Source organism: Notamacropus eugenii, chromosome 1 (assembly GCF_028372415.1).
Source record: "Notamacropus eugenii isolate mMacEug1 chromosome 1, mMacEug1.pri_v2, whole genome shotgun sequence".
NCBI lineage: Eukaryota > Metazoa > Chordata > Mammalia > Diprotodontia > Macropodidae > Notamacropus > Notamacropus eugenii.
The window spans coordinates 709,249,110-709,262,215 of NC_092872.1; the positions used below are offsets into that span (position 1 = coordinate 709,249,110).

At 42.1% G+C, this 13,106-nt stretch overlaps 1 protein-coding gene across 5 annotated transcripts in view; it reads left to right on the forward strand.

Annotated features, from left to right (window-relative positions):
- WWP2 (WW domain containing E3 ubiquitin protein ligase 2) overlaps window positions 1-13,106 on the forward strand; it is a 120,317-nt gene that overhangs the window by 17,472 nt on the left and 89,739 nt on the right. The gene's annotated exons all lie outside the window — the stretch shown is intronic.

Below are 13,106 nucleotides of genomic sequence, written 5' to 3' on the forward strand. Positions count from 1 at the left end.
GTGGTAGGGCTGTGCACACAGTAGGCACTCAGTAAGTCATTGCCAAGCAGTCACTTGCTTATGATGTACCTTAATTAGCCAAGGTGCCCCGGCCTTCCTAGAAACACTAACCCAGTGGCTATTTATCGCCATTCCTGACCAGTGGACTGGCCCACAGCTGTGGTATTCTGGCCCCATGTCATAAAGGATTCCATTCAGAGCACAACTATATATGTATGTTGTAAGCCACAGCTAGGACGGTGTCAGTCTCTCTTGATGTTTGCCATGCAGGAGTTATTTTCCAAACATGGGACTTAATTTGAAAGATGTGGTATGGCATGGAGGTTCCTAGACAGAACAAAGAGAATTTACTTGGTTACCTCTTCCCTTCTGACTGGGTCACTGCATAAACTCCCAAGTCTCCTTTGTTCTGACCTTCCCTAACGAATGCAGGGATGAGGTTTGTCCTTAGTGGCCGTGGGGACTGTATGATGGCCATCTTAGATCTATGGAAAAATCCCCAAGGCTCCTTGGTGGGGCCGTCCTCATTTGGGGAACCCCATCCTGTGGGACCCTCTGATCACTTGGGGAACCCCATCCTGTTGGGGCCCTCTGATCATTTGGGGACCTCCATCCTGTTGGGGCCCTCTGATCATTTGAGGAACCCCATCCTGTTGGGACCCTCTGATTATTTGGGGAACCCCATCTTGTTGGGACCCTCTGATCATTTGGGGAACCCCTTCCTGCCTTTTTAAAGCTGAGGCTGAAGAAGGCAACAAGATAGCCCTTTGGAAGCTCTCTGGGGGGAAATATTTGTTGGCAGAGCGGGGCTTCTCACCAAATAATGGTGTGTATCCAGATAGTAAGTGCCTGGCGCATAGTAGGCACCTAATAAATGGTTTTTGATTGATTGATTGATGATATTCCTACCAATATATGGTCTGTGGTGTGAGGCCTCCTTTCTCCGTGTGGTTTTCTTGGGCGAGCCTCTTGTCTCCCCGGTATGCATGTGATGCTTGTTTGTTTGGAGAATTGGCTTTGCCCCAGGAACAAGTAGATCTGCTGTGGGCAAGATTGGTAGCCTGTAGGATGCCTGCTTCAGGAAGCGCATGCAGGTGGCTAGTTCTTATTGGCTATTTTTCGGCTTCTCTTAACCCTTCTCTGCCACTTTCAAGAACTGACTTCCTTTCTTGTTTTTGAAATTTTCATCAATGCCTTTTGTTTTTACATCACCATTATTTCCCATTATATCATTGCTATCTCTCCCTTTTCTACACTTGTGGGCTTGGAGTTCAGAAGGCCTGAGTTCAAATCTGGTCTCAGACAGCTACTAACTGGGTGATCCTGGGCAAGTCACTTCTCCTTTCTCTGCCTGAGTTTCCTCACCTGTAAAGTGGGGATTAAAGCATCTGCCTTGCCAGGTGGTTCTTGTGAGGATCCAGTACGTTAACAGTAAATCACCAAGATGGTGCCCAGTACACAGTAGATGCTTAAGAAATGCTTGTTTCTTCTCTTCCTCTCATCCTTTATGATAGAGAACAAAAAAGAACAAAAAAAATTCAGAAAAACTAGAGAAACCATTATCTGAGTATGGCAGGATGGCAGTATGGCAGTATGGGTAGTGCTCTGAGCTCAGATGTCCCTCTGCAGAAGAGGGACCTTTCTTCTCTCTCTTTGAGGCCAGGCTTGATCATCATTACAAAATGTTCTTTTTTAAAAAAAATAAATGTTTATTGGTACCTTTTTGTTTTTATCATCGACATTTCCCACCATATCCCTTCCTTCACCTCTCCCCAAAGAGTAATCCTTTTTTAATAAATAAGAAAAATGAGGAAGGAAAAAAATGTTCAGCAAAACTAACCTATAGAAGGAAAAATTCTGATGTATATGTAGTATTCCATACTCATTGCCTCCCACCTCTCCAAAGAATCAGGGAAGGTATTGTCATATATTGAGAATCAAGCTTGGTTCATATAATCTCACAACATGCCGTTTCTGCTGTTTTGTTGTTTTCCTTTCCACTCACATTGTCTTAGTCACTGTGTGTACTGTTTTCCTGGTTCTGCTCACTTCACTTTCTATCAGTTCAGATAAATCTTTTTCTTTTTTCTTTTTCATAGTCATCATTATTTAAGGTGCCATAATACTCCATCCATGTACCACAATTTGTGCAGCCATTTCCCCTATTAATGGCCATCTCCTTTTCTTTTTTCCCCCAGTTCCTTGCTATTATTAAAAAATGCTCTTTTGAACATTTTGGTGTATGTAGGCTCTTTCTTTCTGGCTTTGAACTCTGGCGTATATGCCTGGCAGAGGGAATCTGTGGGTCTGAGGGTGTGGATATTTCATTAATTTTTCTTTCTGTAATTCCAAATAGCTTTCAAGAATTGTGCTCACTTCCTTATTGAAAACACTTCATGGTCACCATGACAACTGGCATCTTCCCTGTCTACCTGTTAGCAAGCCAGAAGAATGGGAATTGCCACCCTGAAGCCTCATTTTTGAAAGCTTGCTGACTGACTCTTGTTATAAGTTGTTATATGGGTGGCTGGGTTTGGTAGTGGTGTGTACCATATTGGAATATGATGGAAATGGTTCCATAATTAGACAGGGTATTACTGCTTGCTTAGAAAAACAAACCCTATGGATATTTACTGCTATTTGCGGTCTGTGGTGTGGTCCATAGCTGTGGGTTTCTGACTCCATAAAGCCTTCTATTCAGAGCAGAGCTGTATGCAGCGATTGTAAGTCAAATAGAGGCCTGCTTCTGTCTCCTCTGATGCCTGCCATCCTGGAAACATGGGAGGGGTAGCATCTTAGAGAGAAGTGTTTAGGGGCCTCCCATCTTGAGAGAGGGTAAATAGCAACTCTCAGCCTAAACAGGAGATTGAATTGATCAGTTCCACATTGGCTTGGACAGGAGATCTGAGGAAAAATTGTCACTAATAATAACTGACTATCTAGAATGCTTTAAAATTGTCCAAGCATTTTACATACGTGATCTCACATGATCTTTCCTGTGAGGCAGGCACAGGGTGAGGAAACTGAGGCTCAGAGAGTCAATGACTTTCATATGTTGTAGTAATTATTGGAGTTACCTTGCTTCTAGTCCCCTAGTCTATCCACAGATTTCCTCATCTGCCTCTACAAAGGGGTATCTCAGCTTTCCTGTCATGATCTGCGTTCCCTACATGGGTTTTCTATGTCGGAGATGTAGTGAGTATTAGATGCAGTGACACACGGTTGAGCTTATATTAGTGTTTTTGGGTCATATTGTGTTAAGAAATTCTTTAAGTAAATGGACTGATCTGTCCAAAGCTGATTTTCCCAGCTAGAATCTGGGTGATGTCAGTTTGCCGTTCTTTCCTATAGCTTTTTGGCTCCACAAGGTATAGTCGGTCCTTTCGTTACTCCTTTGCATTGATGGAAGATAACTGGAAAAGTCAGCTGGCTGTTTATGCTGATTTTTTTTCTCATTGAGGCTCTCTCTAGAAAAAGCTTGGCAGAGCAAATGGTGATGGCGAGTATTCTTGAAGTCTCAGAAGTAGACAGTGGTCAGCAGGCCTTTGTGCTGGGACATCTCCCCTGCCTCTGCCTCCAGTGCATCTTGACACTAGGCTCAGGTTTACATATGGATACTACTTCTTGCAGTCTTCTCTGCATGGGAACAGCTTTGGGTGTATTGAGTATCTGAGTGGGGATGTTGAATTCTTTCTGCACTAATGGCAGGTAGGTCTGAGAGCAGTTTGAATTTGTTAAATGTGGTCTCCCCCATAATAATATGAATAACGACAAGTACCTCCCATTTCTTTGTGAGGTATGCATCTCACACTGAGAGACAGGGCAGTGCAGATGTTATCATCATCATTTTGCAGATGAGAAAGCTGAGACTCTTTGAGGGTAAGTTGACTTGCCCATGGTCCTACAATTAGTAAGCTGTAAGATGGTATTTTTGTCCAATGTGCTGTTTACCATGTGATCTCCTTATGGCTGCTGCCAGATTTCCCTGTTTTCAAGTAGAGGGATGCATCCTGAGGTGCATTTCTACAAGCCCTGTGTCTCTCTTCTACTTTGTGTTGCTTGTTCTGTCTTTCTTTTTGTGTCTTTCTGATTCCAGCTCTCCATTTCCTAGTAAGAAGCAAAGGTTCATTTTCATCTAGAGGCAGGGAGCTGTCTTATTTGATCATATTCTATGTGCTAAGGCCAGAATGCAGGTCATGAGCTGTACAGCATGCCTACCTGTTATCTACACTAGGGGTCCTTATCTATCTGAAAGAGATGCCCTAAACAGAGAGGCCACATGCATATTTAAAAAACAACTTAAACCTTTCTTTTTCTTCTTAATACATTCTGTTTTGGTACCACAGAAACTTCCCAGCAAATACCCCAGCATCATCACTTCACCATGGGATAGTTTGGTTGGGACATACACTGCATGTGTCTTTGCAGTTGCTAACAGAAGGAGAGGGAGGGAGGATGTGTGCCTCAACCTGGATCATAGGGTTACTCTATTTTCCTTTGCATCAGGCCCTCCCTTTGTTGCCTCTTAATGTTGTCCTTATGTTGTTGTCATCATTCTGTGTTGTTCATTTGCTTATACTGCATCAGTTTGTCCAGCTCTTCTCATGGTCCTCTGAATTCTTCATAGTCATCATTGACTTTCGGTTTTTTTTTGGTCCTGACCTGTGATTTTATTCCTGTGGGGGCTCTGGAAATCCTTCCACTGATGCAGGTCAGGAGCTCGGCTCCAACTTTTCATCTGGGACCCTGAGAATTTAAGTGACTTGACTGACCATGGCCACACAAGTCAGTAATGGTGCGAGGCCAGGCTCAGACCCTGCACTTCCAGGCCAGCGTTCTAGCTATTAAACCACATTGCCTTTCCAGGGTAGTCATTTTCCATTACGCTCATATGTGATAGTTGAGCTGTTCCTCCACTACAGCTCCAAACTTAGTCTAATCTTACTGTTTAATATGAATTAAACTTTTAATCCTCTAAATCTTTGAAGTAGGAGTAGAAACAGAGGCAGAAAATAGATCAAACTCTTTTCCTTCTCTAAGCTGTAGCTATTTTATTTATTATTGTTCCAGCTTGATGGGGGAAGGGGGAAGTCTGTCAATCATCATGAATTTATTTAACACCTTCAATGTGCCAGGCACTTGGGCATGGGGGAAGAGTGGGACTGTTTCGGATAGCTACTGGAGCAGGTAGGAAGGTTTGGTTTAAAGGTGATGTTAAAATACCCCTATATGTTAGAGCTGAGTCTGAGGAGCTCATACCCAAGAGCAGAGACTGCTAAATCAGTTTCTGAAGGACTTCATAACCAATTTGTTACATTTATAACTCTGGAAACTACTGAGATCCTGTTGTCTCAACCCCAGGACATCCTCAAAGCACCAGCACAGCCATGCTTGGCTCAATAAAAAATGAGACAACTCTCTGGGGCCATCCCTCAGCCTTGGGACCAGGGATGCAGGAGCTTGGTTGTGTTGCTGGCTCCTTGATGCAGCCTCAGATGGACTGTGTGCTGAATCAGACCACTGGAGCCCCATTGGGCTCTGCAGTGTGCTTGAGTCTGCCAGCCCACAGCCTCCAAATGAAAGCCTTTGTTTTATTGCACGCCGATCGGGTTGCAGTTACATCAGCGGCTACTGTTTCTTGATTGGCACCAGATGCCAAGGTTGTTTTTTTTAACAGCCTCTGAAAAGCGCCTTGTGTGTTTACTTTGCATCCTCCAGCACCTCAGGCGTACATGCCCAAGCCAGAACCTCAAGGAATTCTTTAAGAAGCCAACAGCAACCCCACCCCCAGCCTTCTGAAAGCTGCAGTTGGACTCATTTGGGGACTTTGGTGGCAGAGGAGGAGGAGAGCTCTTTGAAAGAAAAGCTTCTTGTAGTCATGAGTCTTAAAAAGCAAACACACAGGCCCCTGAAATGAATGTTAAAACAAGCCCACTTTCTATGTCTTAGGCTCTAAGGTTGCCTTGTAAAATCTCACTCTCAGAAAGAGGAAGAAAAAGTCCTGTGCTAAAAGTCTTCTTCCCTGTTCTTGGCCCCTTCTGCATAGCCTGGAATTTAGCTTCAGTATTGAAAGTGATTTGTAAGTGCATAAGCTTTGGAATGGGCATAATGACCACCAGAATGATTCAATTAAACCACATGGAACGTACAGGCAAATGTCCCCGATCCGGTCCCTGAAAGTAGGGAACGATTCTATAACTAAAAACACAAACTATGGTTGAGAGCATCTTCCTTTTCCTTTCTGCAAAGGTTCAAGGTTGGCAGGGTTTCACCCTCAATATCATGTTTTAGCTCACTAGAAAAAGAGGTTTTTCTCAGAATGAACAGCATTCCAGCTTTTGAGTGGGGTCTAGTTTGAGAGAGAATGTTCTTGATCCTTGTATACAGAGCATTTTCTTAGGGTTTTGATAAGTCAAGTCTGGGAAGTGGAAAAGATGTCAAATGAATTTTTTCCTAGGTGGATCTATCTGTTCAAGGAAGAAATAGAAGGGTCCATCTTCCTTCTTCCCACCTCCCTCCACCCTCATGTGATTTAATATTGGGGAAGAATCCACAGACTGAAAGGAATCATAGAAGTCATCAATTCAACTCGTCCTACATATGATAAAACAGATCCAGAATGGTTAATGACTTGCCCAAGGCCACAGAGTTAGGATTGTTTTGATTACAGTAGTCCCAGAGATTCCTTCATTTCTCCTTTCAACATTTAATCTTAAGCCTGTGCCACAGAACCATTTCTTCTATCTGTTGGTTGGCTGGTAATAGATCTGAAAAGGCATTCCAGCAGTTTGCTGCAAAGCTTGTATTTTCTACAGGACAGTGACCTGGTCTCAAACTAGACCCAGTGATAGAACGATGCTGTTGCCTCTCCCTGCCAGAAACAAGCATGAGAAATTTAACTTTTAATCTGAACCAGTCCTTTGTCATGATGACTGTCTCCTGCCTGTTTATCCTAGGCTTGGGTTATCTTCATGGGTAATTGGGGCTGCTTGGAGGGTGGTGAGGCTAAACCTCAGTTTACCCCGTCATAGTGTTTCTTTGTGGTAGTTTTCCTTTTTCCCACTGTCTACCAGGATGCTTTGAGTACCTTCTTCAGCTCAGTCTTCAAAGAAGGAGAGATACCTACCAAGTGAGTGGAGGGGATCATGATTACAGCCATGTTGTCTGTGCATTTCTGTAGCCCTCCTAACTGCTGAGGGGTAGAATCACCTTCTGCTTTTCCCAGTGGGAGAGCTCACAGCCTGAGTAGGCAAGCAGAAGTCTCTGTCCAACAGCAGGCCACACCCAGAGCTCTGCCTCTTTGCCTGTTTGGAATTCTGACCTTTTTCTTCCTAGTAGGATTGTTTTGTACTTTGTTTAGGAGGGAGGATGAAAAGGCACTGACTACTCGCTGAAATGATTGCCCTTATAGTGTTTGCTTTCTTTCATTTTATAAGGCCTGTGATTGCAGGTAGATATCTGTCTTAGCAACTTGTGGTCCTAGAGAATTACCCGGGGCCCTTGTCACGAAGCCAATTTGTGGTACAGATGCTGGGTTTTTATTGTTGTTAATGTAGTCACCAACTGTTTGTAGTTTCTAGGTGGTGTATAGTAAGTAAAGCCGGTATAAACATCCCCGCCCCCCCAGCGTCTGTGACACACTTTTACATGACCCAAGGATACTCCAAGGGAGAGTGGACTCAAGTTTAGACAGCACCTCTTGCAAAGGGGCAGCTCCCCTCTCCAGAAAGTGCTTTGTCTGAATGTCCTTTCTCCCCTTTGTGGGGCTTCCTTGAGGCTTCCTTTAGGCAATATCAACTGTTGTGGCTTGCAGACTGTTTACCAACAAAACAAAGTCCAATCAGGAAAGATGTATTTATTGATTTTTAGAGGGGAGTGACAAATTTGATTTGTTTCCCTGACCCCTTCCCTACTTCTTTTTTCTGTATTTACCTGGGTTTATAAATAGCACTGTTGTCTTTATTTACCTAGTTGTAGGCATTGTGTTTGTGATGCTTTTGGCTCTTCTTTCTTTACTCTTCATGCTTTCCATCTATCTTTTAATCTTCCTATTTGCCATTTTTTATGGTGTAATAATATTCTAATACATTCATATAATTTGTCCAGTTGTTTTCTAAACATTGGACATGCGGTTTGCCCTCCCTTTTATTTTTTGCTATTACAGAAAGTGTTAGGATTATTTTGGAACATACAGGTCTTTTTCCCTGACTGTAGTCTCCTTAGGATATCATTTTCCAACTGGAATCACTGGGTAAAAGAGTATGAATATTTTTGTAATTTTTTTTGTATGATTTCCCTGTTGCTTTCCAAGAAGATTATACTCATCCACAAACTTCACTGACAAGATATTGGCATGCTTATTTTTTCAATAATTCCACTAGCAATGAATTTGATCATCTTTTGCCATCTTTGCCAGTTTGATGGGTATAAGATAATATCTCAGAGTTTTAATGTGTATTTCTCTGAAATTTAAAGCTTCAGTACTTTTTTTCCACATACCTTTTTGTAAATTTTTGAGAATTGAGTGTTCACAACCCTTGATTTCTTGTCTGTTGGATAATGGCATTTCTTATGAATTTGTGTTAATTTCTTACGGGTTTTTGATGTCAGACTTTTATCAGAAGTGCTAATTGTAAAGACTTGTTGCAGTCTCTTTCCTTTATAGTGTTTATAATAATGGTTTTGGCATCATGCAGCACAGAAGGATAGTAGTTAGTGTAGTTTCTTAAAGACAAGGGAATACAGAATCTGTTAAAATTAGGCCTAGTTCTAGGAATCCAGATTAATGAGGTGAGTGGGAATTTCACTCTTCCCTTGGTGAATAAAAGTACTAATGATTCAGGGTAGCAGCACTGATGGGAACTGAGACTTCATTCAAGTCAAACTCACCTGCTTTCCCCAAAATAATAATTATTCCCTCTAAATCATTCTTGTAATCTGAAATCTTCTAGGGCATAATAAACAGTAAGACTTACCAGGATAGATGAGGTCTTTGTATCCTGTTTTAAGGGAACCCTCTGTTGGATCAGCAAAGTCTCTGTATATAAATTCCTTTGAGGACAGATTGCAATAATGACTGGGAGATTTTGATACAATTTTATATTTGTTATTTTTTAAAATAAAGAGAACTGTGTATGTGTGTGTGTGTGTGTGCGTGCGTGTGTGCATGTGTACCTGCATATATTTGGGATGAAGTACATTGGAACTTGAAGTACGTTCATAGCCAGGAGGCTCATGGATATTTTTTTAGTCTCATAGTTCTTCTATGTGTAGGGTTGAATTGGTCCTGTGAGATAAAGCTCTTTTCTCAGGGCAAGTTAGTATAACCTCATGTGTTGTTAGTCTGCACTTCATCCCTAAGCCAAAGCGCTTATGTGCAGGTGGCAAATAAGATCAGCATTTTCCCCTCAGGCAAGAGATCGAAACAAAATGGGTCCCATTGTGGGATGGTGGAGTTTGTTCAAGTAACAAGAGTCTAGTGTTCTCAGGCTGATGTTAGTTTGAGGGAAACTCAAAGCACTGTATTTCTCCTGTCAGGCTGTGGCTGATGGGAAGCCAAATGTTGGCAAAGATGGCTCAAGGATGCTCTTATGAGAGTTAGTACTAGAAGCCCATGGCCTTCTTTTTCTGCACCAGCAACAAGGAGAAAGAGCATTGGGATCAAGCCATAGGAGCAGGGGAAGCTAGTTAAACCCGAGACCATGTGTATTGCTTACTGTTGTGAAGGACTGGGAAGGGAAAACTACACTGTGTTCCTCTGGTATTTCCTCAGTGCTTTGTTGTCGAGTAGCTCTGGGCATACACAGAGGTTCACAGTCATGTGCAAAATGAGCGTTTACCTGTTAATAAACACACTGTTTATTTTTTATTCCTTCTGAGAGGAGTATGGGAATGATGGTGGAGTGAAGGAGCCTTGTTTGTTTCAGTAGTCTTTAGAGTTAAAGCCAAGTAAAGTGATTGGTTGTCAGTTTCCATAAAGAAGCTTTCTGAGCTGCAAGTTTCAGTACTTGGTTTCCTCTGAAAGTACTGTGGTGGGGAATGCGAGAAAGGTTGATTTAGGAAGGTTGAACACTAAACATTTGAATGAAATCCTTGCCTTCATTTTTTGAGTTATGAGAAATCAAGGATAAAAACATTCCCTTCTTTAAAAGTAATGCATGCATACTTGAGAGAGGGAGGGTTTTAAGCACAGCAAAGCATCTAAATAGAAAAATGCTTTCTCATATCCACTGCAGAAATCTCAAGAGTTTAGAAATCCTGTGTCAGAGTATGAGCCCTGGATTTCATAAACACATAGTAGTTGTATTGTTACTGTATAGTGTGGCTGTAATGATTTACCAGTTGAGGTATTCTGTTTTTTTTTTTTTTTGTCATCAGTATAGAAAAAAAAAACCCTTCAATGCTGTAGATTCTGTCCACCCGTACTTATTAATGCTTTATGGAAACTACACATTTAAGCACCACAGTTAAGGAAGGGAAAAGTTGATTTCTAGTTTCTCTCATACTTTCCTGGACATGAGTTATCTGAAGACACTGGGGAAAACAGCTGATGTGATACTTAGGAGGGGTCAAATTGAGAATGTAGGAATTTGGGATCAAAACTCTTGATCCTTTCCTTGGAATTAAGGTTGGGGTGTTTGATTGTTGTATTTGGATGTGGTTTGATTGTCTTATATTAAGAATCTAGAAATTGATTGCTTTTTAGTAGGAAAGTAAAGGAATGCTTTGCTTGGCTCCTGAGATTCAGGTAAGACTTAAGGGTTTCCACAGATCCTTTTCTCCCTTAATGTGGCAAATTAGGGGCAATAGTGGCAGTTGACCTAGTAGGCTACTCTTCAGACCTTATTTAAAATAATGATTGCTTATGAAAAATGCCCATTGTGGAGCCAAACATAGTGTCCATAGATACTACGTGGTAGTCTGTGCACATTCTCAGAACTTTGGGAATATAGGAGGTTTTGGGGAGGTAGGAGGTGTCCTTCCATTTACACAAATAAATTATTCTTGCCTTAACAGGTGATCTTTATGAGTTGCTGTTGCTGAGAAACTCACTCTCCTATGGTCACCCTGGTCCTTGGTTAATAAGGCACACTGTCATTGCTGGACCTGCATTTGTTAAGACAGGCAAGGGCTTGTAGTTCGTTGGCTTAGCCTTTCAGAACCCAGAGTTACCTCCAGCTCACAGTGAGGCATCAGAGGAGGGGAAGCTAGTGAAAGGCTCTCGGCTGCATTTACTCTCGGTTTTCCCTTTCTGTGCTGCTTGATATACTGTATGGTTGGTCTGGAAGAAAGGGAATAGAGAAGAGGGACATCGTAATTCTAAGTATCAGGGGAAATTTATTTTCAGTCTGTTGAGCCCACTTTGCTTTTCCTGAGATTATCTTGGAAGTAACCATTACAACCTTCAACTCTGTAACTTAGGAAGTAGGCCTGTGCTGATGTCCCAGGCCAGCGTAAATTCATACCCTGGACAGTAACTGAATTTTATCACTAGCTTGTTATTTCCACTTGTATTTATGTCTTGTTTTGTTTTGATTGCATCTGATTTCCTCCAACCATTCCGTAAGTTGGGTTTTCTCTGCTAAAGAGGCCCCATGATTAGAATTGGAGGGTAGTAGATCTATGGGTCACAGTTGAAATGCATTGGCAGAAACTCTAAAACATTAGTTATGGAAAGTAGAGAATGAGTGTTTTCTAGTCATTGCTGAGGGAGCAATGTGGCCTTTGTTTCATGTGGTATCTGCTGATAATACAAACAGACCTGGGCCAGACAGAGACTCTCCCAGTCAGAAGCTGTTATGAGGCTGAGTCGTCCATGCTGTTAGGCGGATGACTTATACCCATTTGGCACTGCTATCATAATTTAAAGGAAGGAGTGCAAGAGAAGAAAGGCCATTTGTAGAGTCTGTCAGCTTTCCTGCTGCGCTCCAGAGGGAGGAGAGCTAATGCTCCTATTTAGAACTCCAGTTCCAGGCTGTATTTTCCAGCCACACACACTCCTTCTCGGCTCCACTGAGTACCCCAGTCTGTCATTCAATTAGCTAATCACCTTCTCTTAGCCCCATTACATATTGTATAGTTCCCCTGGTTCTGTGGAGTTTTTTAGTAAAGCAAGTTGAAGAATGGAAGATTGTATTCTCAGAGGTTGAATAAAAAAAAAAAATACACATAAAAATATCCCCCAAGTGAAATGAAGATAAAATGTACTCCACAGTTGCTTCTGGGTGTGTGTGTATGTGTGTGTGTGTGTGTGTGTGTGTGTGCATGTGCTGTGTGTGCTGTGTGTGTGCTGCATGTATGCTGCATGTATGTGTTGTATGTGTGTTATATAAATGGATTTGGCCAGAAACACTGGAAAAACAAGGAGAAAAAGCAAAATTGGGGCCTTGAGGTATTGGAGTTGGGCCAGTGTCATCGCTCTTGCCTTAAAAAAAATAAGCAAAAACCTTCATTGATGCTTTTTCATTTCATACCTATCCCCCTCCCCCATTGATTCTTTCCTTGTGACCAAGAAAAACAATGAAGCAAAAACACCTGATGCAGCCACTGGACCTGAGAGGGTATGCACCTTTCTGTCTTAGAGGTCCCCACCTCTCTGCCTTCCCAGGAAGATGTCTATTTTCCATGCTCTTCACTGGGCTGTTAGCCAAGGCCAGCCTCTTTGAAGGCAGGGCCCCTTTATGTCATGTGAGAGGCCATGGGAAGAAGTGATCTTGTAGATGACCAGGCAGAGAGGTTCTTGCTCCGTGATGATCTTTGATGTTGTTGTCTTTTCAGCTGAGAGGAAAATTCATCCAAATCATGTTTAGAAGATGATGAGAGAAGATATATAGAAGAAATATATCTACGCGTTGTTTATATACTGCTCCTCCAATACTTTTGCTTGGTAGCTGACTAGAATGGATACCACAGTGCTTGGTATCATCAAGAAATGTTTTGGAAACAAGTCAGACCACATTGTTTTATCCTTATTGTGTATCTAGTTGCTGTACCTTAAGGAGGCACTGAAAGAGGAAGAAGTCTGCATAAAGGCCTCTAGATTTGACAAGTCAGGGGAAGCTCCCTTTATGGAGTAGAGAGATTAAGATACAAGGGAACTGTCAGTC